Here is a 21666-nt window from a genome sequence, read left to right as displayed (position 1 = left end):
TGAGTGTGACACGCCTCCTGATTGGCTGGCTGAGTGTGACATGCCTCCTTATTGGCTGGCTGAGTGTTACATGCCTCCTGATTGGCTGGCTGAGTGTTACACGCCTTCTGATTGGCTGGCTGAGTGTTACACGCCCCCTGTTTGGCTTTCTGAGTGTGATAGGCCTCCTTATTGGCTCGCTGAGTGTTACATGCCTCCTGATTGGCTGGCTGAGTGTTAAACACCTAATGATTGGCTGGCTGAATGTCAAAGGCCTCCTTATTTGCTTCCTGAGTGTGACACGCCTCCTGATTGGCTGGCTGAGTGTTACACGCCTCCAGATTGGCTGGCTGAGTGTTACACGCCCCCTGATTAGCTGGCTGAGTTTTACACGCCTCCTGATTGGCTAGCAGAGTGTTGCACGCCTCCTGATTGGCTGGCTGAGTGTTACACGCCTCCTGATTGGCTGGCAGAGTGTTACAAGCCTTCTGATTGGCTGGCTGTGTGTTACAAGCCTCCTGATTGGCTTCCTAAGTGTTACAGGCCTCCTGATCGGCTGGCTGAGTGTGACATGCCTCCTTATTTGCTGGCTGAGTGTTACACGCCTTCTGATTGGCTGGCTGAGTGTTACACGCCCCCGATTGGCTGGCTGAGTGTTACACGCCTCCTGATTGGCTGGCTGAGTGTTACACGCCTCCTGATTGGCTGGCTGAGGGTTACACGCCTCCTGATTGGCTGGCAGAGTGTTACAAGCCTTCTGATTGGCTGGCTGTGTGTTACAAGCCTCCTGATTGGCTTCCTAAGTGTTACACGCCTCCTGATTGGCTGGCTGAGTGTGACACGCCTCCTTATTGGCTGGCTGAGTGATAAATGCCTCCTGATTGGCCGGCTGAGTGTTACACGCCTTCTGATTGGCTGGCTGAGTGTTACACGCCCCCTGATTGGCTTTCTGAGTTTGATAGGCCTCCATATTGTCTCGCTGAGTGTTACATGCCTCCTGATTGGTAGCTGAGTGTGACACGCCTCCTGCTTGGCTGGCTGAGTGTTACACGCCTCCTGATTGGTAGCTGAGTGTTACACGCCTCCTGATTGGCTGGCTGAGTGTGACATGCCTCCTTATTGGCTGGCTGAGTGTTACATGCCTCCTGATTGGCTGGCTGAGTGTTACACGCCTTCTGACTGGCTGACTGAGTGTTACACGCCCCCTGATTGGCTTTCTGAGTGTGATAGGCCTCCTTATTGGCTCGCTGAGTGTTACATGCCTCCTGATTGGCTGGCTGAGTGTTAAACGCCTAATGATTGGCTGGCTGAATGTCAAAGGCCTCATAATTTGCTTCCTGAGTGTGACAGGCCTCCTGATTGGCTGGCTGAGTGTTACACGCCTCCAGATTGGCTGGCTGAGTGTTACACGCCCCCTGATTAGCTGGCTGAGTTTTACACGCCTCCTGATTGGCTAGCAGACTGTTACACGCCTCCTGATTGGCTGGCTGAGTGTTACACGCCTCCTGATTGGCTGGCAGAGTGTTACAAGCCTTCTGATTGGCTGGCTGTGTGTTACAAGCCTCCTGATTGGCTTCCTTAGTGTTACACGCGTCCTGATTGGCTGGCTGAGGGTGACATGCCTCCTTATTGGCTGGCTGAGTGATAAATGCCTCCTGATTGGCTGGCTGAGTGTTACACGCCTTCTGATTGGCTGGCTGAGTGTTACACGCCCCTTGATTGGCTTTCTGAGTTTGATAGGCCTCCTTATTTGCTCGCTGAGTGTTACATGCCTCCTGATTGGCTGGCTGAGTGTGAAACGCTTCCTGATTGGCTGGCTGAATGTCAAAGGTCTCATGATTGGCTGGCTGAGTGTTACACACCCCCTGATTGGCTGTCTGAGTGTTAAACGCCCAGTGATTGGCTGCCTGAGTGTTACACGGCTCCTGATTGGCTGGCTGAGGTTGACACGCCTCCTTATTGGCTGTCTGAGTGGTACAGGCCTCCTGATTGGCTAGCTGAGTGTTACATGCCTTCTAATTTGCTTCCTGAGTGTGACACGCCTCCTGATTGGCTGGCTGAGTGTGACATGCCTCCTTATTGGCTGGCTGAGTGTTACATGCCTCCTGATTGGCTGGCTGAGTGTTACACGCCTTCTGATTGGCTGGCTGAGTGTTACACGCCCCCTGTTTGGCTTTCTGAGTGTGATAGGCCTCCTTATTGGCTCGCTGAGTGTTACATGCCTCCTGATTGGCTGGCTGAGTGTTAAACGCCTAATGATTGGCTGGCTGAATGTCAAAGGCCTCCTTATTTGCTTCCTGAGTGTGACACGCCTCCTGATTGGCTGGCTGAGTGTTGCACGCCTCCAGATTGGCTGGCTGAGTGTTACACGCCCCCTGATTAGCTGGCTGAGTTTTACACGCCTCCTGATTGGCTAGCAGAGTGTTGCACGCCTCCTGATTGGCTGGCTGAGTGTTACACGCCTCCTGATTGGCTGGCAGAGTGTTACAAGCCTTCTGATTGGCTGGCTGTGTGTTACAAGCCTCCTGATTGGCTTCCTAAGTGTTACAGGCCTCCTGATCGGCTGGCTGAGTGTGACATGCCTCCTTATTTGCTGGCTGAGTGTTACATGCCTCCTGATTGGCTGGCTGAGTGTTACACGCCTCCTGATTGGCTGGCTGAGGGTTACACGCCTCCTGATTGGCTGGCAGAGTGTTACAAGCCTTCTGAATGGCTGGCTGTGTGTTACAAGCCTCCTGATTGGCTTCCTAAGTGTTACACGCCTCCTGATTGGCTGGCTGAGTGTGACACGCCTCCTTATTGGCTGGCTGAGTTATAAATGCCTCCTGATTGGCCGGCTGAGTGTTACACGCCTTCTGATTGGCTGGCTGAGTGTTACACGCCCCCTGATTGGCTTTCTGAGTTTGATAGGCCTCCATATTGGCTCGCTGAGTGTTACATGCCTCCTGATTGGTAGCTGAGTGTGACACGCCTCCTGCTTGGCTGGCTGAGTGTTACACTGTTTCTGATTCGCTGGCTGAGTGTGAAAGGCTTCCTGATTGGCTGGCTGAATGTCAAACGCCTCCTGACTGGCTGCCTGAGTGTTACACGCCTCCTGATTGGCTGGCTGAGTGTGACACGCCTCCTTATTGGTTGGCTTAGTGTTACACGCCTCCTGATTGGCTGCCTGAGTGTTACACGCCTCCTGATTGGCTGGCTGAGTGTGACACGCCTCCTTATTGGCTGGCTTAGTGTTACACGCCTCCTGATTGGCTGGCTGAGTGTTACACGCCTCCTGATTGGCTGGCTGAGTGTTACACGCCTCCTGATTGGCTGGCTGAGTGTTACACGCCTCCTGATTGGCTGGCTGAGTGTTACACGCCTCCTGATTGGCTGTCTGAGTGTTACATGCCTCCTGATTGGCTAGCTGAGTGTTACACGACTCCTTATTGGCTGGCTTAGTGTTACACGCCTCCTGATTGGCTGGCTGAGTGTTACACGCCTCCTGATTGGCTGGCTGAGTGTTACACGCCCCCTGATTGGCTGTCTGAGTGTTACACGCCTCCTGATTGGCTGTCTGAGTGTTACACGCCCCCTGATTGGCTGTCTGAGTGTTACATGCCTCCTGATTGGCTAGCTGAGTGTTACACGACTCCTGCTTGGCTGGCTGAGTGTTACACGTCTCCTGATTGGCTGGCTGAGTTTTACACTGTTTCTGATTCGCTGGCTGAGTGTCAAAGGCTTCCTGATTGGCTGGCTGAATGTCAAAGGCCTCCTGACTGGCTGCCTGAGTGTTACAGGCCTCCTGATTGGCTGGCTGAGTGTGACACGCCTCCTTATTGGCTGGCTTAGTGTTACACGCCTCCTGATTGGCTGCCTGAGTTTTACACACCTCCTGATTGGCTGGCTGAGTGTGACACGCCTCCTTATTGGCTGGCAGAGTGTTACAGGCCTCCTGATTGGCTGGCTGAGTGTTACACGCCCGTGATTGGCTGGCTGAGTGTTACATGCCTCCTGATTATCTAGCAGAGTGTTACACCACTCCTGATTGGCTGGGTGAGTGTTACATGCCTCATGATTGGCTGGCTGAGTGTGACACGCCCACTTATTGGCTGGCTGAGTGTTACAGGCCCCCTGATTGGCTGGCTCAGTGTTACATGCCTTCTAATTTGCTTCCTGAGTGTGACACGCCTCCTGATTGGCTGGCTGAGTGTGACATGCCTCCTTATTGGCTGGCTGAGTGTTACATGCCTCCTGATTGGCTGGCTGAGTTTTACACGCCTTCTGATTGGCTGGCTGAGTGTTACACGCCCCCTGCTTGGCTTTCTGAGTGTGATAGGCCTCCTTATTGGCTCGCTGAGTGTTACATGCCTCCTGATTGGCTGGCTGAGTGTTAAACGCCTAATGATTGGCTGGCTGAATGTCAAAGGCCTCCTTATTTGCTTCCTGAGTGTGATACGCCTCCTGATTGGCTGGCTGAGTGTTACACGCCTCCAGATTGGCTGGCTGAGTGTTACACGCCCCCTGATTAGCTGGCTGAGTTTTACACGCCTCCTGATTGGCTAGCAGAGTGTTGCACGCCTCCTGATTGGCTGGCTGAGTGTTACACGCCTCCTGATTGGCTGGCAGAGTGTTACAAGCCTTCTGATTGGCTGGCTGTGTGTTACAAGCCTCCTGATTGGCTTCCTAAGTGTTACAGGCCTCCTGATCGGCTGGCTGAGTGTGACATGCCTCCTTATTTGCTGGCTGAGTGTTACATGCCTCCTGATTTGCTGGCTGAGTGTTACACGCCTTCTGATTGGCTGTCTGAGTGTTACACGCCCCCGATTGGCTGGCTGAGTGTTACACGCCTCCTGATTGGCTGGCTGAGTGTTACACGCCTCCTGATTGGCTGGCTTAGGGTTACACGCCTCCTGATTGGCTGGCAGAGTGTTACAAGCCTTCTGATTGGCTGGCTGTGTGTGACACGCCTCCTTATTGGCTGGCTGAGTGATAAATGCCTCCTGATTGGCCGGCTGAGTGTTACACGCCTTCTGATTGGCTGGCTGAGTGTTACACGCCCCCTGATTGGCTTTCTGAGTTTGATAGGCCTCCATATTGGCTCGCTGAGTGTTACATGCCTCCTGATTGGTAGCAGAGTGTGACACGCCTCCTGATTGGCTGGCTGTGTGTTACACGCCTCCTGATTGGTAGCTGAGTGTTACACGCCTCCTGATTGGCTGGCTGAGTGTTACACTGTTTCTGATTCGCTGGCTGAGTGTCAAAGGCTTCCTGATTGGCTGGCTGAATGTCAAACGCCTCCTGACTGGCTGCCTGAGTGTTACACGCCTCTTGATTGGCTGGCTGAGTGTGACACGCCTCCTTATTGGTTGGCTTAGTGTTACACGCCTCCTGATTGGCTGCCTGAGTGTTACACGCCTCCTGATTGGATGGCTGAGTGTGACACGCCTCCTTATTGGCTGGCTTAGTGTTACACGCCTCCTGATTGGCTGGCTGAGTGTTACACGCCTCCTGATTGGCTGGCTGAGTGTTACACGCCCCCTGATTGGCTGTCTGAGTGTTACACGCCTCCTGATTGGCTGTCTGAGTGTTACACGCCCCCTGATTGGCTGTCTGAGTGTTACATGCCTCCTGATTGGCTAGCTGAGTGTTACACGACTCCTGCTTGGCTGGCTGAGTGTTACACGCCTCCTGAGTTGGCTAGCTGAGTGTTACACGCCTCCTGATTGGCTGGCTGAGTTTTACACTGTTTCTGATTCGCTGGCTGAGTGTCAAAGGCTTCCTGATTGGCTGGCTGAATGTCAAAGGCCTCCTGACTGGCTGCCTGAGTGTTACAGGCCTCCTGATTGGCTGGCTGAGTGTGACACGCCTCCTTATTGGCTGGCTTAGTGTTACACGGCTCCTGATTGGCTGCCTGAGTTTTACACACCTCCTGATTGGCTGGCTGAGTGTGACACGCCTCCTTATTGGCTGGCAGAGTGTTACAGGCCTCCTGATTGGCTGGCTGAGTGTTACACGCCCCGTGATTGGCTGGCTGAGTGTTACACGCCTCCTGATTATCTAGCAGAGTGTTACACCACTCCTGATTGGCTGGGTGAGTGTTACATGCCTCCTGATTGGCTGGCTGAGTGTGACACGTCCACTTATTGGCTGGCTGAGTGTTACAGGCCCCCCTGATTGGCTGGCTCAGTGTTACATGCCTCCTGATTGGCTGGGTGAGTGTTACACGCCCCCTGATTGGCTGTCTGAGTGTTACACGCCTCCTGATTAGCTGGCTGAGTGTTACACTGTTTCCTGATTCGCTGGCTGAGTGTCAAAGGCTTCCTGATTGGCTACCTGAGTGTTACACCCCTCCTATTTGGTTGCCTGAGTGTGACACGCCTCCTGATTGGCTGGCTGAGTGTTACACGCCTCCTGATTGGCTGGCTCAGTGTTACATGCCTCCTGATTGGCAGGCTGAGTGTTACACGCGTCCTGATTGGCTGGCTGAGTGTTACACGCCCCCTGATTTGCTATCTGATTGTTACACGCCTCCTGATTGGCTGGCTGAGTGTTACACGCCCCCTGATTGGCTATCTGATTGTTACACGCCCCCTGATTTGCTATCTGATTGTTACACACCTCCTGATTGGCTGGCTGAGTGTGACACGTTTTTGATTCGCTGGCTGATTTTCAAAGGCTTCCTGATTGGCTACCTGAGTGTTACACCCCTCCTAATTGGCTGCCTGAGTGTGACACGCCTCCTGATTGGCTAGCTGAGTGTTAAAGGCCTCCTGATTGGCTGGCTCAGTGTTACATGCCTCCTGATTGGCAGGCTGAGTGTTACACGCGTCCTGATTGGCTGGCTGAGTGTTACACGCCCCTTGATTTGCTATCTGATTGTTACACGCCTCCTGATTGGCTGGCTGAGTGTTACACGCCCTCCTGATTTGCTATCTGATTGTTACACACCTCCTGATTGGCTGGCTGAGTGTGACACTTCTCCTTATTGGCTGGCTGAGTGTTACACGCCTCCTAATTGGCTGGCTGAGTGTTACACGCCTTCTGATTGGCTGGCTGAATGTCAAAGGCCAACTGATTGGCTACCTGAGTGTTACACCCCTCCTAATTGGCTGGCTGAGTGTTACAGGCCTTCTGATTGGCTGGCTGAGTGTAACACGCCCTCCTAATTGGCTGCCTGAGTGTGACACGCCTCCTGATTGGCTGGCTGAGTGTTACAGGCCTCCTGATTGGCTGGCTGAGTGTTACAGGCCTCCTGATTTGCTGTCTGAGTGTTAAACGCTCTCCTGATTGGCTAGTTGAGTGTTACACGCCTACTGATTGGCTGGCTGAGTGTGACACGTCTCCTGATTGGCTGGCTGAGTGTTAAACGCCTCCTGATTGGCTTTCTGAGTGTTACACTCCTCCTTATTGGCTAGCTGAGTGTTACACGCCTCCTGATTGGCTGTCTGAGTGTTACACACCTCCTTATTGGCTGGCTGAGTGTTAAATGCCTCCTGATTGGCTTGCTGAGTGTTAAACGTCTCCTGATTGGCTGGCTGAATGTCAAAGGCCTCCTGATTGGCTGCCTGAGTGTTCCACGCCTCCTGATTGGCTGGCTGAGTGTGACACGCCTCCTTATTTGGTGGCTGAGTGTTACATGCCCCCTGATTGGCTGTCTAAGTGTTACACACCTCCTGATTGGCTGGCTGAGTGTGACATGCCTCCTGATTGGCTGGCTGAGTGTTAAACGCCTCCTGATTGGCTGGCTGAGTGTTAAACGTCTCCTGATTGGCTTGCTGAATGTCAAAGGCCTCCTGATTGGCTGCCTGAGTGTTACATGCCTCCTGATTGGCTGGCTGAGAGTTAAACGTCTCCTGATTGGCTGGCTGAATGTCAAAGGCCTCCTGATTGGCTGGCTGAGTGTTAAACGTCTCCTGATTGGCTGGCTGAATATCAAAGGCCTCCTGATTGGCTGCCTGAGTGTTACACGCCTCCTGATTGGTTGGCTGAGGGGTGATACGCCTCCTGAGTGGCTCGCTGAGTGTTATACACGTTCTGATTGGCTGGCGGAGTGTCAAAGGCTTCCTGATTTGCTACCTGAGTGTTACACCCCTCCTAATTGGCTGGCTGAGTGTTACAAGCCTCCTGATTGGCTGGCTGAGTGTTACACACCTCCTGATTGGCTGGCTGAGTGTTACACGACCCCTGATTGGCTGTCTGAGTGTGACACGCCTCCTCATTGGCTGGCTGAGTGTGACATGCCTCCTGATTGGCTGGCTGAGTGTTACACGACCCCTGATTGGCTGTCTGAGTGTGACACGCCTCCTTATTGGCTGTCTGAGTGTGACATGCCTCCTGATTGGCTGTCTGAGTGTTACCCGCCCCCTGATTTGCTGTCTGAGTGTGACACGCCTCCTTATTGGCTGGCTGAGTTTTAAACGTCTGCTGATTGGCTTGCTGAATGTCAAAGGCCTCCTTATTGGCTGCCTGAGTGTTACACGCCTCCTGATTGGCTGGCTGATTGTGACACGCCTCCTTATTGGCTGGCTGAGTGTCAATTGCCTCCTGATTGGCTGGCTGAGTGTTACACGCCTCCTGATTGGCTAGCTGAGTGTTACAGGCCCCCTGATTGGCTGTCTGAGTGTGACGCGCCTCGTTATTGGCTGGCTGAGTGTTACAGGCCCCCTGATTGGCTGTCTGAGTGTGACACGCCTCCTGATTGGCTGTCTGAGTGTTACACGCCCCTGATTGGCTGTCTGAGTGTTACACGCCTCCTTATTGGCTGGCTGAGTGTTACATGCCTCCTGATTGGCTGGCTGAGATTTAAACGTCTCCTGATTGGCTGGCTGAATGTCAAAGGCCTCCTGATTGGCTGGCTGAGTGTTAAACGTCTCCTGATTGGCTGGCTGAATGTCAAAGGCCTCCTGATTGGCTGCCTGAGTGTTACACGCCTCCTGATTGGCTGGCTGAGGGGTACACGCCTCCTGAGTGGCTCGCTGAGTGTTATACACGTTCTGATTCGCTGGCGGAGTGTCAAAGGCTTCCTGATTGGCTGGCTGAGTGTTTCACGACCCCTGATTAGCTGTCTTAGTGTGACACACCTCCTTATTGGCTGGCTGAGTGTGACACGCCTCCTGATTGGCTGGCTGAGTGTTTCACGACCCCTGATTGGCTATCTGAGTGTGACACGCCTCCTTATTGGCTGTCTGAGTGTGACATGCCTCCTGATTGGCTGTCTGAGTGTTACCCGCCCCCTGATTGGCTGGCTGAGTGTGACACGCCTCCTTATTGGCTGGCTGAGTTTTAAACGTCTCCTGATTGGCTTGCTGAATGTCAAAGGCCTCCTTATTGGCTGCCTGAGTGTTACACGCCTCCTGATTGGCTGGCTGATTGTGACACGCCTCTTTATTGGCTGGCTGAGTGTCACTTGCCTCCTGATTGGCTGGCTGAGTGTTACACGCCTCCTGATTGGCTGGCTGAGTGTTACAGGCCCCCTGATTGGCTGTCTGAGTGGGACGTGCCTCGTTATTGGCTCGCTGAGTGTTAAACGCCTCCTGATTGGCTGTCTGAGTGTTACACGCCCCCTGATTGGCTGTCTGAGTGTTACACGCCTCCTGATTGGCTGGCTGAGTGTTACACGCACCCTGATTGGCTTTCTGAGTGTTACACTCGTCCTTATTGGCTACCTGAGTGTTACACCCCTCCTAATTGGCTGCCTGATTGTTACAAGCCTCCTGATTGGCTGGCTGAGTGTTACACACCTCCTGATTGGCTGGCTGAGTGTTTCACGACCCCTGATTGGCTGTCTTAGTGTGACACACCTCCTTATTGGCTGGCTGAGTGTGACACGCCTCCTGATTGGATGGCTGAGTGTTACAAGCCTCCTTATTGGCTGGCTGAGTGATAAATGCCTCCTGATTGGCCGGCTGAGTGTTACACGCCTTCTGATTGGCTGGCTGAGTGTTACACGCCCCCTGATTGGCTTTCTGAGTTTGATAGGCCTCCATATTGGCTCGCTGAGTGTTACATGCCTCCTGATTGGTAGCTGAGTGTGACACGCCTCCTGCTTGGCTGGCTGAGTGTTACACGCCTCCTGATTGGTAGCTGAGTGTTACACGCCTCCTGATTGGCTGGCTGAGTGTTACACTGTTTCTGATTCGCTGGCTGAGTGTCAAAGGCTTCCTGATTGGCTGGCTGAATGTCAAACGCCTCCTGACTGGCTGCCTGAGTGTTACACGCCTCCTGATTGGCTGGCTGAGTGTGACACGCCTCCTTATTGGTTGGCTTAGTGTTACACGCCTCCTGATTGGCTGCCTGAGTGTTACACGCCTCCTGATTGGATGGCTGAGTGTGACACGCCTCCTTATTGGCTGGCTTAGTGTTACACGCCTCCTGATTGGCTGGCTGAGTGTTACACGCCTCCTGATTGGCTGGCTGAGTGTTACACGCCCCCTGATTGGCTGTCTGAGTGTTACACGCCTCCTGATTGGCTGTCTGAGTGTTACACGCCCCCTGATTGGCTGTCTGAGTGTTACATGCCTCCTGATTGGCTAGCTGAGTGTTACACGACTCCTTATTGGCTGGCTTAGTGTTACACGCCTCCTGATTGGCTGGCTGAGTGTTACACGCCTCCTGATTGGCTGGCTGAGTGTTACACGCCCCCTGATTGGCTGTCTGAGTGTTACACGCCTCCTGATTGGCTGTCTGAGTGTTACACGCCCCCTGATTGGCTGTCTGAGTGTTACATGCCTCCTGATTGGCTAGCTGAGTGTTACACGACTCCTGCTTGGCTGGCTGAGTGTTACACGTCTCCTGATTGGCTGGCTGAGTTTTACACTGTTTCTGATTCGCTGGCTGAGTGTCAAAGGCTTCCTGATTGGCTGGCTGAATGTCAAAGGCCTCCTGACTGGCTGCCTGAGTGTTACAGGCCTCCTGATTGGCTGGCTGAGTGTGACACGCCTCCTTATTGGCTGGCTTAGTGTTACACGCCTCCTGATTGGCTGCCTGAGTTTTACACACCTCCTGATTGGCTGGCTGAGTGTGACACGCCTCCTTATTGGCTGGCAGAGTGTTACAGGCCTCCTGATTGGCTGGCTGAGTGTTACACGCCCCGTGATTGGCTGGCTGAGTGTTACATGCCTCCTGATTATCTAGCAGAGTGTTACACCACTCCTGATTGGCTGGGTGAGTGTTACATGCCTCCTGATTGGCTGGCTGAGTGTGACACGTCCACTTATTGGCTGGCTGAGTGTTACAGGCCCCCTGATTGGCTGGCTCAGTGTTACATGCCTTCTAATTTGCTTCCTGAGTGTGACACGCCTCCTGATTGGCTGGCTGAGTGTGACATGCCTCCTTATTGGCTGGCTGAGTGTTACATGCCTCCTGATTGGCTGGCTGAGTTTTACACGCCTTCTGATTGGCTGGCTGAGTGTTACACGCCCCCTGCTTGGCTTTCTGAGTGTGATAGGCCTCCTTATTGGCTCGCTGAGTGTTACATGCCTCCTGATTGGCTGGCTGAGTGTTAAACGCCTAATGATTGGCTGGCTGAATGTCAAAGGCCTCCTTATTTGCTTCCTGAGTGTGATACGCCTCCTGATTGGCTGGCTGAGTGTTACACGCCTCCAGATTGGCTGGCTGAGTGTTACACGCCCCCTGATTAGCTGGCTGAGTTTTACACGCCTCCTGATTGGCTAGCAGAGTGTTGCACGCCTCCTGATTGGCTGGCTGAGTGTTACACGCCTCCTGATTGGCTGGCAGAGTGTTACAAGCCTTCTGATTGGCTGGCTGTGTGTTACAAGCCTCCTGATTGGCTTCCTAAGTGTTACAGGCCTCCTGATCGGCTGGCTGAGTGTGACATGCCTCCTTATTTGCTGGCTGAGTGTTACATGCCTCCTGATTTGCTGGCTGAGTGTTACACGCCTTCTGATTGGCTGTCTGAGTGTTACACGCCCCGATTGGCTGGCTGAGTGTTACACGCCTCCTGATTGGCTGGCTGAGTGTTACACGCCTCCTGATTGGCTGGCTTAGGGTTACACGCCTCCTGATTGGCTGGCAGAGTGTTACAAGCCTTCTGATTGGCTGGCTGTGTGTTACAAGCCTCCTGATTGGCTTCCTAAGTGTTACACGCCTCCTGATTGGCTGGCTGAGTGTGACACGCCCCTTATTGGCTGGCTGAGTGATAAATGCCTCCTGATTGGCCGGCTGAGTGTTACACGCCTTCTGATTGGCTGGCTGAGTGTTACACGCCCCCTGATTGGCTTTCTGAGTTTGATAGGCCTCCATATTGGCTCGCTGAGTGTTACATGCCTCCTGATTGGTAGCTGAGTGTGACACGCCTCCTGCTTGGCTGGCTGAGTGTTACACGCCTCCTGATTGGTAGCTGAGTGTTACACGCCTCCTGATTGGCTGGCTGAGTGTTACACTGTTTCTGATTCGCTGGCTGAGTGTCAAAGGCTTCCTGATTGGCTGGCTGAATGTCAAACGCCTCCTGACTGGCTGCCTGAGTGTTACACGCCTCTTGATTGGCTGGCTGAGTGTGACACGCCTCCTTATTGGTTGGCTTAGTGTTACACGCCTCCTGATTGGCTGCCTGAGTGTTACACGCCTCCTGATTGGATGGCTGAGTGTGACACGCCTCCTTATTGGCTGGCTTAGTGTTACACGCCTCCTGATTGGCTGGCTGAGTGTTACACGCCTCCTGATTGGCTGGCTGAGTGTTACACGCCCCCTGATTGGCTGTCTGAGTGTTACACGCCTCCTGATTGGCTGTCTGAGTGTTACACGCCCCCTGATTGGCTGTCTGAGTGTTACATGCCTCCTGATTGGCTAGCTGAGTGTTACACGACTCCTGCTTGGCTGGCTGAGTGTTACACGCCTCCTGAGTTGTAGCTGAGTGTTACACGTCTCCTGATTGGCTGGCTGAGTTTTACACTGTTTCTGATTCGCTGGCTGAGTGTCAAAGGCTTCCTGATTGGCTGGCTGAATGTCAAAGGCCTCCTGACTGGCTGCCTGAGTGTTACAGGCCTCCTGATTGGCTGGCTGAGTGTGACACGCCTCCTTATTGGCTGGCTTAGTGTTACACGGCTCCTGATTGGCTGCCTGAGTTTTACACACCTCCTGATTGGCTGGCTGAGTGTGACACGCCTCCTTATTGGCTGGCAGAGTGTTACAGGCCTCCTGATTGGCTGGCTGAGTGTTACACGCCCCGTGATTGGCTGGCTGAGTGTTACACGCCTCCTGATTATCTAGCAGAGTGTTACACCACTCCTGATTGGCTGGGTGAGTGTTACATGCCTCCTGATTGGCTGGCTGAGTGTGACACGTCCACTTATTGGCTGGCTGAGTGTTACAGGCCCCCTGATTGGCTGGCTCAGTGTTACATGCCTCCTGATTGGCTGGGTGAGTATTACACGCCCCCTGATTGGCTGTCTGAGTGTTACACGCCTCCTGATTAGCTGGCTGAGTGTTACACTGTTTCTGATTCGCTGGCTGAGTGTCAAAGGCTTCCTGATTGGCTACCTGAGTGTTACACCCCTCCTATTTGGTTGCCTGAGTGTGACACGCCTCCTGATTGGCTGGCTGAGTGTTACACGCCTCCTGATTGGCTGGCTCAGTGTTACATGCCTCCTGATTGGCAGGCTGAGTGTTACACGCGTCCTGATTGGCTGGCTGAGTGTTACACGCCCCCTGATTTGCTATCTGATTGTTACACGCCTCCTGATTGGCTGGCTGAGTGTTACACGCCCCCCTGATTTGCTATCTGATTGTTACACGCCCCCTGATTTGCTATCTGATTGTTACACACCTCCTGATTGGCTGGCTGAGTGTGACACGTTTTTTGATTCGCTGGCTGATTTTCAAAGGCTTCCTGATTGGCTACCTGAGTGTTACACCCCTCCTAATTGGCTGCCTGAGTGTGACACGCCTCCTGATTGGCTAGCTGAGTGTTAAAGGCCTCCTGATTGGCTGGCTCAGTGTTACATGCCTCCTGATTGGCAGGCTGAGTGTTACACGCGTCCTGATTGGCTGGCTGAGTGTTACACGCCCCCTGATTTGCTATCTGATTGTTACACGCCTCCTGATTGGCTGGCTGAGTGTTACACGCCCCCTGATTTGCTATCTGATTGTTACACACCTCCTGATTGGCTGGCTGAGTGTGACACTTCTCCTTATTGGCTGGCTAAGTGTTACACGCCTCCTAATTGGCTGGCTGAGTGTTACACGCCTTCTGATTGGCTGGCTGAATGTCAAAGGCCAACTGATTGGCTACCTGAGTGTTACACCCCTCCTAATTGGCTGGCTGAGTGTTACAGGCCTTCTGATTGGCTGGCTGAGTGTAACACCCCTCCTAATTGGCTGCCTGAGTGTGACACGCCTCCTGATTGGCTGGCTGAGTGTTACAGGCCTCCTGATTGGCTGGCTGAGTGTTACAGGCCTCCTGATTTGCTGTCTGAGTGTTAAACGTCTCCTGATTGGCTAGCTGAGTGTTACACGCCTACTGATTGGCTGGCTGAGTGTGACACGTCTCCTGATTGGCTGGCTGAGTGTTAAACGTCTCCTGATTGGCTTTCTGAGTGTTACACTCCTCCTTATTGGCTAGCTGAGTGTTACACGCCTCCTGATTTTCTGTCTGAGTGTTACACACCTCCTTATTGGCTGGCTGAGTGTTACATGCCTCCTGATTGGCTTGCTGAGTGTTAAACGTCTCCTGATTGGCTGGCTGAATGTCAAAGGCCTCCTGATTGGCTGCCTGAGTGTTCCACGCCTCCTGATTGGCTGGCTGAGTGTGACACGCCTCCTTATTTGGTGGCTGAGTGTTACATGCCCCCTGATTGGCTGTCTAAGTGTTACACACCTCCTGATTGGCTGGCTGAGTGTGACATGCCTCCTGATTGGCTGGCTGAGTGTTTCACGACCCCTGATTGGCTGTATGAGTGTTAAACGTCTCCTGATTGGCTTGCTGAATGTCAAAGGCCTCCTGATTGGCTGCCTGAGTGTTACATGCCTCCTGATTGGCTGGCTGAGAGTTAAACGTCTCCCTGATTGGCTGGCTGAATGTCAAAGGCCTCCTGATTGGCTGGCTGAGTGTTAAACGTCTCCTGATTGGCTGGCTGAATGTCAAAGGCCTCCTGATTGGCTGCCTGAGTGTTACACGCCTCCTGATTGGTTGGCTGAGGGGTATACGCCTCCTGAGTGGCTCGCTGAGTGTTATACACGTTCTGATTCGCTGGCGGAGTGTCAAAGGCTTCCTGATTTGCTACCTGAGTGTTACACCCCTCCTAATTGGCTGGCTGAGTGTTACAAGCCTCCTGATTGGCTGGCTGAGTGTTACACACCTCCTGATTGGCTGTCTGAGTGTGACATGCCTCCTGATTGGCTGTCTGAGTGTTACCCGCCCCCTGATTTGCTGTCTGAGTGTGACACGCCTCCTTATTGGCTGGCTGAGTTTTAAACGTCTGCTGATTGGCTGTCTGAGTGTGACACGCCTCCTTATTGGCTGTCTGAGTGTGACGCGCCTCGTTATTGGCTGGCTGAGTGTTACACGCCTCCTTATTGGCTGGCTGAGTGTTACATGCCTCCTGATTGGCTGGCTGAGATTTAAACGTCTCCTGATTGGCTGGCTGAATGTCAAAGGCCTCCTGATTGGCTGGCTGAGTGTTAAACGTCTCCTGATTGGCTGGCTGAATGTCAAAGGCCTCCTGATTGGCTGCCTGAGTGTTACACGCCTCCTGATTGGCTGGCTGAGGGGTACACGCCTCCTGAGTGGCTCGCTGAGTGTTATACACGTTCTGATTCGCTGGCGGAGTGTCAAAGGCTTCCTGATTGGCTGGCTGAGTGTTTCACGACCCCTGATTGGCTGTCTTAGTGTGACACACCTCCTTATTGGCTGGCTGAGTGTGACACGCCTCCTGATTGGCTGGCTGAGTGTTTCACGACCCCTGATTGGCTATCTGAGTGTGACACGCCTCCTTATTGGCTGTCTGAGTGTGACATGCCTCCTGATTGGCTGTCTGAGTGTTACCCGCCCCCTGATTGGCTGGCTGAGTGTGACACGCCTCCTTATTGGCTGGCTGAGTTTTAAACGTCTCCTGATTGGCTTGCTGAATGTCAAAGGCCTCCTTATTGGCTGCCTGAGTGTTACACGCCTCCTGATTGGCTGGCTGATTGTGACACGCCTCTTTATTGGCTGGCTGAGTGTCACTTGCCTCCTGATTGGCTGGCTGAGTGTTACACGCCTCCTGATTGGCTGGCTGAGTGTTACAGGCCCCCTGATTGGCTGTCTGAGTGTGACGTGCCTCGTTATTGGCTCGCTGAGTGTTAAAGGCCTCCTGATTGGCTGTCTGAGTGTTACACGCCCCCTGATTGGCTGTCTGAGTGTTACACGCCTCCTGATTGGCTGGCTGAGTGTTACACGCACCCTGATTGGCTTTCTGAGTGTTACACTCGTCCTTATTGGCTACCTGAGTGTTACACCCCTCCTAATTGGCTGCCTGATTGTTACAAGCCTCCTGATTGGCTGGCTGAGTGTTACACACCTCCTGATTGGCTGGCTGAGTGTTTCAAGACCCCCTGATTGGCTGTCTTAGTGTGACACACCTCCTTATTGGCTGGCTGAGTGTGACACGCCTCCTGATTGGCTGGCTGAGTGTTACAAGCCTCCTTATTGGCTGGCTGAGTGATAAATGCCTCCTGATTGGCCGGCTGAGTGTTACACGCCTTCTGATTGGCTGGCTGAGTGTTACACGCCCCCTGATTGGCTTTCTGAGTTTGATAGGCCTCCATATTGGCTCGCTGAGTGTTACATGCCTCCTGATTGGTAGCTGAGTGTGACACGCCTCCTGCTTGGCTGGCTGAGTGTTACACGCCTCCTGATTGGTAGCTGAGTGTTACACGCCTCCTGATTGGCTGGCTGAGTGTTACACTGTTTCTGATTCGCTGGCTGAGTGTCAAAGGCTTCCTGATTGGCTGGCTGAATGTCAAACGCCTCCTGACTGGCTGCCTGAGTGTTACACGCCTCCTGATTGGCTGGCTGAGTGTGACACGCCTCCTTATTGGCTGGCTTAGTGTTACACGCCTCCTGATTGGCTGGCTGAGTGTTACACGCCTCCTGATTGGCTGGCTGAGTGTTACACGCCCCCTGATTGGCTGTCTGAGTGTTACACGCCTCCTGATTGGCTGTCTGAGTGTTACACGCCCCCTGATTGGCTGTCTGAGTGTTACATGCCTCCTGATTGGCTAGCTGAGTGTTACACGACTCCTTATTGGCTGGCTTAGTGTTACACGCCTCCTGATTGGCTGGCTGAGTGTTACACGCCTCCTGATTGGCTGGCTGAGTGTTACACGCCCCCTGATTGGCTGTCTGAGTGTTACACCCCTCCTAATTGGCTGCCTGATTGTTACAAGCCTCCTGATTGGCTGGCTGAGTGTTACACACCTCCTGATTGGCTGGCTGAGTGTTTCACGACCCCTGATTGGCTGTCTTAGTGTGACACACCTCCTTATTGGCTGGCTGAGTGTGACACGCCTCCTGATTGGCTGGCTGAGTGTTACAAGCCTCCTTATTGGCTGGCTGAGTGATAAATGCCTCCTGATTGGCCGGCTGAGTGTTACACGCCTTCTGATTGGCTGGCTGAGTGTTACACGCCCCCTGATTGGCTTTCTGAGTTTGATAGGCCTCCATATTGGCTCGCTGAGTGTTACATGCCTCCTGATTGGTAGCTGAGTGTGACACGCCTCCTGCTTGGCTGGCTGAGTGTTACACGCCTCCTGATTGGTAGCTGAGTGTTACACGCCTCCTGATTGGCTGGCTGAGTGTTACACTGTTTCTGATTCATTCGCTGGCTGAGTGTCAAAGGCTTCCTGATTGGCTGGCTGAATGTCAAACGCCTCCTGACTGGCTGCCTGAGTGTTACACGCCTCCTGATTGGCTGGCTGAGTGTGACACGCCTCCTTATTGGCTGGCTTAGTGTTACACGCCTCCTGATTGGCTGGCTGAGTGTTACACGCCTCCTGATTGGCTGGCTGAGTGTTACACGCCCCCTGATTGGCTGTCTGAGTGTTACACGCCTCCTGATTGGCTGTCTGAGTGTTACACGCCCCCTGATTGGCTGTCTGAGTGTTACATGCCTCCTGATTGGCTAGCTGAGTGTTACACGACTCCTTATTGGCTGGCTTAGTGTTACACGCCTCCTGATTGGCTGGCTGAGTGTTACACGCCTCCTGATTGGCTGGCTGAGTGTTACACGCCCTCTGATTGGCTGTCTGAGTGTTACACGCCTCCTGATTGGCTGTCTGAGTGTTACACGCCCCCTGATTGGCTGTCTGAGTGTTACATGCCTCCTGATTGGCTAGCTGAGTGTTACACGACTCCTGCTTGGCTGGCTGAGTGTTACACGTCTCCTGATTGGCTGGCTGAGTTTTACACTGTTTCTGATTCGCTGGCTGAGTGTCAAAGGCTTCCTGATTGGCTGGCTGAATGTCAAAGGCCTCCTGACTGGCTGCCTGAGTGTTACAGGCCTCCTGATTGGCTGGCTGAGTGTGACACGCCTCCTTATTGGCTGGCTTAGTGTTACACGCCTCCTGATTGGCTGCCTGAGTTTTACACACCTCCTGATTGGCTGGCTGAGTGTGACACGCCTCCTTATTGGCTGGCAGAGTGTTACAGGCCTCCTGATTGGCTGGCTGAGTGTTACACGCCCCGTGATTGGCTGGCTGAGTGTTACATGCCTCCTGATTATCTAGCAGAGTGTTACACCACTCCTGATTGGCTGGGTGAGTGTTACATGCCTCCTGATTGGCTGGCTGAGTGTGACACGTCCACTTATTGGCTGGCTGAGTGTTACAGGCCCCCTGATTGGCTGGCTCAGTGTTACATGCCTTCTAATTTGCTTCCTGAGTGTGACACGCCTCCTGATTGGCTGGCTGAGTGTGACATGCCTCCTTATTGGCTGGCTGAGTGTTACATGCCTCCTGATTGGCTGGCTGAGTTTTACACGCCTTCTGATTGGCTGGCTGAGTGTTACACGCCCCCTGCTTGGCTTTCTGAGTGTGATAGGCCTCCTTATTGGCTCGCTGAGTGTTACATGCCTCCTGATTGGCTGGCTGAGTGTTAAACGCCTAATGATTGGCTGGCTGAATGTCAAAGGCCTCCTTATTTGCTTCCTGAGTGTGATACGCCTCCTGATTGGCTGGCTGAGTGTTACACGCCTCCAGATTGGCTGGCTGAGTGTTACACGCCCCCTGATTAGCTGGCTGAGTTTTACACGCCTCCTGATTGGCTAGCAGAGTGTTGCACGCCTCCTGATTGGCTGGCTGAGTGTTACACGCCTCCTGATTGGCTGGCAGAGTGTTACAAGCCTTCTGATTGGCTGGCTGTGTGTTACAAGCCTCCTGATTGGCTTCCTAAGTGTTACAGGCCTCCTGATCGGCTGGCTGAGTGTGACATGCCTCCTTATTTGCTGGCTGAGTGTTACATGCCTCCTGATTTGCTGGCTGAGTGTTACACGCCTTCTGATTGGCTGTCTGAGTGTTACACGCCCCCGATTGGCTGGCTGAGTGTTACACGCCTCCTGATTGGCTGGCTGAGTGTTACACGCCTCCTGATTGGCTGGCTTAGGGTTACACGCCTACTGATTGGCTGGCAGAGTGTTACAAGCCTTCTGATTGGCTGGCTGTGTGTTACAAGCCTCCTGATTGGCTTCCTAAGTGTTACACGCCTCCTGATTGGCTGGCTGAGTGTGACACGCCTCCTTATTGGCTGGCTGAGTGATAAATGCCTCCTGATTGGCCGGCTGAGTGTTACACGCCTTCTGATTGGCTGGCTGAGTGTTACACGCCCCCTGATTGGCTTTCTGAGTTTGATAGGCCTCCATATTGGCTCGCTGAGTGTTACATGCCTCCTGATTGGTAGCTGAGTGTGACACGCCTCCTGCTTGGCTGGCTGAGTGTTACACGCCTCCTGATTGGTAGCTGAGTGTTACACGCCTCCTGATTGGCTGGCTGAGTGTTACACTGTTTCTGATTCGCTGGCTGAGTGTCAAAGGCTTCCTGATTGGCTGGCTGAATGTCAAACGCCTCCTGACTGGCTGCCTGAGTGTTACACGCCTCTTGATTGGCTGGCTGAGTGTGACACGCCTCCTTATTGGTTGGCTTAGTGTTACACGCCTCCTGATTGGCTGCCTGAGTGTTACACGCCTCCTGATTGGATGGCTGAGTGTGACACGCCTCCTTATTGGCTGGCTTAGTGTTACACGCCTCCTGATTGGCTGGCTGAGTGTTACACGCCTCCTGATTGGCTGGCTGAGTGTTACACGCCCCCTGATTGGCTGTCTGAGTGTTACACGCCTCCTGATTGGCTGTCTGAGTGTTACACGCCCCCTGATTGGCTGTCTGAGTGTTACATGCCTCCTGATTGGCTAGCTGAGTGTTACACGACTCCTGCTTGGCTGGCTGAGTGTTACACGCCTCCTGAGTTGTAGCTGAGTGTTACACGTCTCCTGATTGGCTGGCTGAGTTTTACACTGTTTCTGATTCGCTGGCTGAGTGTCAAAGGCTTCCTGATTGGCTGGCTGAATGTCAAAGGCCTCCTGACTGGCTGCCTGAGTGTTACAGGCCTCCTGATTGGCTGGCTGAGTGTGACACGCCTCCTTATTGGCTGGCTTAGTGTTACACGGCTCCTGATTGGCTGCCTGAGTTTTAGACACCTCCTGATTGGCTGGCTGAGTGTGACACGCCTCCTTATTGGCTGGCAGAGTGTTACAGGCCTCCTGATTGGCTGGCTGAGTGTTACACGCCCCGTGATTGGCTGGCTGAGTGTTACACGCCTCCTGATTATCTAGCAGAGTGTTACACCACTCCTGATTGGCTGGGTGAGTGTTACATGCCTCCTGATTGGCTGGCTGAGTGTGACACGTCCACTTATTGGCTGGCTGAGTGTTACAGGCCCCCTGATTGGCTGGCTCAGTGTTACATGCCTCCTGATTGGCTGGGTGAGTATTACACGCCCCCTGATTGGCTGTCTGAGTGTTACACGCCTCCTGATTAGCTGGCTGAGTGTTACACTGTTTCTGATTCGCTGGCTGAGTGTCAAAGGCTTCCTGATTGGCTACCTGAGTGTTACACCCCTCCTATTTGGTTGCCTGAGTGTGACACGCCTCCTGATTGGCTGGCTGAGTGTTACACGCCTCCTGATTGGCTGGCTCAGTGTTACATGCCTCCTGATTGGCAGGCTGAGTGTTACACGCGTCCTGATTGGCTGGCTGAGTGTTACACGCCCCCTGATTTGCTATCTGATTGTTACACGCCTCCTGATTGGCTGGCTGAGTGTTACACGCCCCCTGATTTGCTATCTGATTGTTACACGCCCCCTGATTTGCTATCTGATTGTTACACACCTCCTGATTGGCTGGCTGAGTGTGACACGTTTTTTGATTCGCTGGCTGATTTTCAAAGGCTTCCTGATTGGCTACCTGAGTGTTACACCCCTCCTAATTGGCTGCCTGAGTGTGACACGCCTCCTGATTGGCTAGCTGAGTGTTAAAGGCCTCCTGATTGGCTGGCTCAGTGTTACATGCCTCCTGATTGGCAGGCTGAGTGTTACACGCGTCCTGATTGGCTGGCTGAGTGTTACACGCCCCCTGATTTGCTATCTGATTGTTACACGCCTCCTGATTGGCTGGCTGAGTGTTACACGCCCCCTGATTTGCTATCTGATTGTTACACACCTCC

Source organism: Dicentrarchus labrax, unplaced genomic scaffold (assembly GCF_905237075.1).
Source record: "Dicentrarchus labrax unplaced genomic scaffold, dlabrax2021, whole genome shotgun sequence".
NCBI classification, from domain to species: Eukaryota; Metazoa; Chordata; class Actinopteri; family Moronidae; genus Dicentrarchus; species Dicentrarchus labrax.
Note: the sequence above shows the minus strand (reverse complement) of the source record.